Genomic DNA, 6,255 nt, shown 5'->3' on the forward strand with positions numbered 1-6,255 from the left:
GACGTACAAATGTCTCGGCACTCATTTGACGCCGAACCTTTCCTTGTCCCACCATACTACTTCCGTCTGTGCTCACTTGGTTATCTCTGCCGGAACTTGAATAAATCGCCTGCTCGTGTCCGTAAATTAGCTTGGAATTAACACTGCGCATGTACGCCCCCAGTCTGAATTTACATCTCCGATATGGTCACCGCACCAGATCTATCTGATCACAAAACTATAATCAATACAAAACAGAGCTGCCAGGCTCATCTTCAACAACTATAGCCGGCAATCTAGCGTGTCTCAAATGGGAAAAAGAAAACGTCCTCCCGCCTTTAGAAATCATCTTAGTATCGCTTTTGTGCTTGTTACACAAGCACGTGTGTGCGGATCGGTATTCGCCCCTGCCACTTAGCATTCCACTGCCCACGTCTAGACATTTGCATAATCATGTTGTTTTTTTACGCATTCTCGGAAGTACAAAAGATTTCAGGACATCTGCACTTCCGCGCGCCATATCACTGTGGTATGATCTTCCTGGTGCGAGTGCATCATTAACAAATCCTTTTTTCTTTCCGTGAGCACGTTAGGAGAATGCATGTGTATTTTGTGACCATGCTAGCCTTCTTTTTTGCGTGTAATTCTGATATTTTTGTATGCATCGTCATGTATTGCTATTCTGCATTGTCTGTGTTTATATTTGGCAAATCTGCTTGACAAAATGCTTGCCAAAACGAACAGTGTTTGCGCCCTGTTCTCCGATGTTCCTTTTGATCTTGTAATCCCCCTTACACAATGCCCTTTGGCCTGTAGGGTTCAATAAAAAAAAATAATTCTCAGTGGGTGGTCGGCACTAATACTGAAACCGGTTTTCTTTTGATTTAAAATGTTTTGAGCCCCTCCCCTACTCGTAAAAACAACCGTTCTTCTTTCGCCAACGACATCCGGGTCGCTCTGTGTAGGGCTGGAGATTAGCCGCTGTCGGAACGCACAAACGCCCAGCGCGTCGCTTTGGTGTTGGATGCAGCGTCGTCTGGTCTTCACTCGGGACAACTGATCGTGCGAATGGTATTTCGCAAACATAGGCTAAAACAAATATATAAGTATATTAGGCGCTGCATGGTTCATTTACGTATCGAAAATGCCATCAATTCCAAATGGCACTTTATTTTTTGGCCCAGCGGCTCTAAAGTGACACTTCCGGTGTCGAGGTGCACTCGCAGTTGCTAAATTTGACCGCCTGACTCCGGTTAGCAGCACCGACCGTGTAATTCCTCCGCCTAAGGGAAGCGCAAACGCAGCAAGCAAGACAAATTATTAATATTTGGAGTCTGTCGGTAGGGCATCAATTCCAGCAACGCTGTCTATATGAAAACGTATACTACATGGCTTGGGGGCCGTGTTGTGTAAGTTCTAATGTAGACAGCATGTCGTATAGGCAAAATTGTGTCTATGTCTGTGGTTCCCTGTCCCCTGTAACAATTTGCGCTTCCACTCTACACTTACTCTCGTATACAACACTGCACAAAACGGAGCCGATCGCCCACCTTGTAATCTTTACAGCTCTATAACGGGCCGCACGGTGCGTGTAATGTGGCACTCGCTTCTAACAGGCTTGTAACAACATATATGAGGCTTCAACTAGGCGGACACATACTCGCACAATGAGAACAATTTTACTGTGGCAGCTATAAGAGCTGGTAACGTATTGAGTGCCATGTTACCCACTAAGCGCATTCACTCAGCTGCTCGTGCGATGTGCTGAATTTTCTATTTTCGCATCGCTTATCGCCGCACGCCTGTTTCGAGACCCTCGACGATGTGATGACGGTGTGATGCGACGGTGTGAAGTAGACGTTGCAGTTCGGAGGGGAACAACACGAAATAACAGCATACGTGGCGCATGAGCCGGACAACGCAAGGGGTGTAGTTCAAGGGCTCCCACTTGACGTCCCGGACGACGAACTGACAAAAGTCATAACTCTTGAAGATCGGGAACTTCTAGCAGCGAGAAGACTGGGCCGATCAACAGCTATACTCATCACTGTCAAGGGACCAGAGCTACCCATGAGAGCCCTTCTTGGAAGATCAGTCACCACAATACAACCATTCCGTCCCAAGGCGGTCCAGTGTACAACATGCTTCACCATTGGGCATCGAGCCGACGTCTGCCCCAACGCGCGGAATTTTGTGCGGTGTGAACAATGCGGGCTTCAATTCCCACCGGACCAAAGACCGGACAGAACACTGCACGAGTGCGAAATGAAGTGCGTGAACTGTGGCGGGCCTCATGGGGCAAGAGATCCCGATGGTCCAAAGAAACAACAAGCAGACCGCATGGCCAGATTGGCGGCCGAAAAACGCAAGCAACACACATCAAGGAAAGAAAACACGAGCAATCGACCCCCGAAAGCATACCGCAATAAGCCACCACCTAAAAACGACACCAACTACCCACCGCTGAAGACACAGAATCGCTTCGACTGCCTAAGAGAACCATCACCTGAGAACGTCCTGAGGCGCTCCGAAAACTACGGCAGCCTACCTGACCTCAGTAGGCGACAACCACACAAGGGCACTACACCACCAACGAACAACGCCAAGAACAAGGCAAACAAGAAACCTCAACAAGGCAGTGCAGAAGTCAAAGGAGTATGGAGGTCATGGGCAGAGGTAAGTCCGCCAGCTCCCACTCCTCAGAGCCGTACTGACGACAAAAACAAAACTAATCCTCCCCACAACCCCACTCAGTCACATGCAAGACAAGAATCATGGTCAGGAAAGCTGCCTACAGGAACACAGCGAAACGCAACCCACGAAACAACCAATGACAGCACGCTTGCCTACATTCTCAATGAGATAGCAGAAATTCGAAAAGAACAAGTAGATTTCAAAAAAGAAGATGCAGAACGCGACAGAATAGTAGCGGAAATGCAAAAACAACTCGTTGATATTACACAACAACTTGCCACGCTAGCGCAAAGCGTGGAAACTTTACAACGAACCTTTAGAAAACGACTTCCCGCCAGGGAGGAAGCGCACCCCTATAAACAAGGTCATTCTAGCAATTATGGCGATTAATGACAGCAAACGTAACTCACTACACGAAATGGCTGTTACTGTATGGCAATGGAATTGTAGAGGAATACGCCGTAAAAAGAACTCTCTAATACAATACCTCACACACACTGCGCATAAGCCGGACGTAATAACTCTTCAGGAGACCAATGCACCGATCTCCCTACCGGGTTACACGGCCTACCACAATCCAAGTATTACACACCGGTCCCGAAGGCGAACCAATGATGATCCGATTAGTTATCCAACAGTGACGGTGACACTGGTGGCGAATCAACATACGGCCTTACACGAGGACCTCAGTCATATGAACAACGGGGAAGAGGAAAGCGTATTGGTTAAATGCCGCTTCTTCAAACGATACGACTTAACCATTATTAACACCTACCGTACCCCTAAAGGAAGGGCGTATCGCAAAGCATGGACGAGCTTGCTCAAAGAGCATGGCAAGAAGGACTTGCTATGGGTAGGCGACTTTAACAGCCACCATGAGGCGTGGGGCTACAATCATAGTACGCCAAATGGAAGGCAGCTCCTACGAAATGCAAGTGATGCCCACCTATCGCTTCTGAATGACATAGAAACTCCCACTCGTATGGGAAATTCAGTGGAAAGAGACACAAACCCAGACCTGACCTGGGGCCGGACAGCTAAGGAAGTGGAGTGGAAAAACACCGGGGAAACGTTGGGTAGTGATCACAGCATCATAGAAATAATCATTCCCGTACCACAGAAGCAATGCACGACTAAAGGAAATCGCATTACAGCCACAAATATCACAGACTGGGATGCTTTCAGGAGTCTTCTCCAAGGAGCGCGTTCTGATAACCCGGAAGAATGGGCGAAAACACTGCGCACCGTGCACAAGGGCACAACCAAGACAGTACAAAGAACTGAAGACCACCCGCAAATAGACAGACACTTACTCAATCTATGGGACAATAGGCACAAGCTACTTAGAAAATGGCGAAAGAATAAGCTGAACAAGCGCTTAAAATGCCGTATAGATATCATCACCAAGGAGGCGCAAGAATACGCCGACAAACTCGCAACTGACAACTGGATGCAGATATGCGAGCAAGCCGGAAACAACATGCACACAAGCCGAGCCTGGTCGCTCTTTCGGGTGCTTCTTGGGCAACCCAGGAGAAAGAACCACCTTGAGGCAATCCAACTTAGGGAGGAAATCGGAGCGCGCGATCTCGCAGAACAAATAGCCAACCATTTCTTCCCTTCGGCCACCTTACAGAAAGATCAGCGACAACTACCATCCACACAAGATTGCGGCGAGGTACCTGCAGACCAGCCATTTACAATTGGGGAGCTTAAAGCAGCCATCAATGCAAGTAAAAGACACACGACACCTGGAGCGGATGGCATCACAAACAAGATGCTACGCAATATGCCAGACACACAACTGGAACAGCTTCTGGCTATCATAAACCAAGCTTGAGAAAGCGGTGACATACCGGAGACCTGGAAAATGGCTACTGTGATCCCAATACCAAAGCCCAATAAGACCCCAAGCGCCATCAGCCACCTGCGCCCCATTTCTTTAACATCATGTCCGGGAAAGATTATGGAACGAATGGCCCTAATACGACTCCTATGGCAGCAGGAAAGTTACACTTCTATCGATCCTCGAGTCATTGGTTTTCGAAAACACATGTGCACACAGGATGCGATGCTTGCCATACAAGAAATATACAGAGCACAGAGCAGCAGCCAACTCAGAGCCGTAGTGGGGTTGGATATCAAAGGAGCATTTGATAACGTTACCCATGAAGCGGTACTCGAAGGACTGCAAACCATACAACCAGGTCGAAAGCTTTACAACTACGTAAAAGGGTTTCTTAGAAACCGCACAGTTACCGTGAAGGTAAACGAAGAAGAGTCCGAAAAAAGGTACCTGACAAGAGGTGTACCCCAAGGGTCGATTCTTTCACCCACACTATTCTCGCTAGCATTAAGCAAGCTGCCAACTCTCTTGAGGCGTGTAGAAGACCTTCACTTTACAATTTATGCGGACGACATTACGCTCTGGGCCAGCAGAGGATCTCCAGCTGAAATTCAAGAGACACTGCAAACAGGTATTAATGTCACGGCGCTATACCTTCAAGAAAGGGGCCTCGCCCTGTCCAGTGCCAAGTGCGAGCACATAGTGGTAACCAACCAAAGAGAACCGCAGGCAGAAGAGGAACGAAAACTAATAACACTACAAGTGAACCAAGATATTGTCCCGAGAAAAACGTATATCAAGGTCCTGGGCTTTTTGCTGCAGGACAATGGTAAGGCCGACGTTTGGGTGCGGCAAACAATTCGGCAGCTCCATGAAGTCAAGAGGCTACTTACAAGAACAACACAGAGGGTGAGAGGTATCAAAGAGCACCAGCTCAGAAGACTCACCATGGCCCTGGCTATACCTCGAATAATGTACCAATATCCATACTTACAAGTCACCAAAACACAAAAAGGCAAACTTGAAACCATGCTCCGGCAGATAACGAGAGTTATTCTAGGCACCCCTGCATATTCGCCATCCAACCGAGTTGATGAGACGGCAGTGCTGCCTAAACTGGATGAGCTGAAACAACTCCACCAAGAGGCACAATTTAGTCGCCTGAAGCTATCTAGACAGGGGCGGGCATTTATGCGTGATCTAGGCTACGATGTACCACAATGCCCAGACAGGGAACAACAGTATCCCCCGTGGGACACGCTAGACCATATTACCGTCGACCCAATACCTCGAAATATGGGGGCAGACACACAACCAGAAAGACGACAAAGTCGCGCACTACACCTCAAGGACGACACTGACGACTGGATCCTATACACGGACGCCTCTCCAAATAATCGAGGCTTCTGCACAGGGGTGGCAACCGACTCTACACCTTTATCATGGGGCCTACACTGCAATATTACGTCACAACATCAAGCGGAACTTACAGCTATCGTGGAAGCCGCGACCACGCCAAATCCACACGAACAAAGTCTGCTCATTCGAACAGATAGCCAGGCTGCATGCAGGGCACTCGCCGCCAGAAACGTTTCCGCGGCACTACACTCAGCATTAACAACGCACCTCAACGCACACCCTAACATTAGAGTGCGGATTCAGTGGATTCCGAGTCACACAGGGATCAGAGGGAACGAAGTGGCACATGCCACATCCCGCGCAAATCTCCCGGGCCC

The sequence above is a fragment of the Dermacentor albipictus genome, chromosome 1 (assembly GCF_038994185.2).
Source record: "Dermacentor albipictus isolate Rhodes 1998 colony chromosome 1, USDA_Dalb.pri_finalv2, whole genome shotgun sequence".
Taxonomy (NCBI): Eukaryota; Metazoa; Arthropoda; class Arachnida; order Ixodida; family Ixodidae; genus Dermacentor; species Dermacentor albipictus.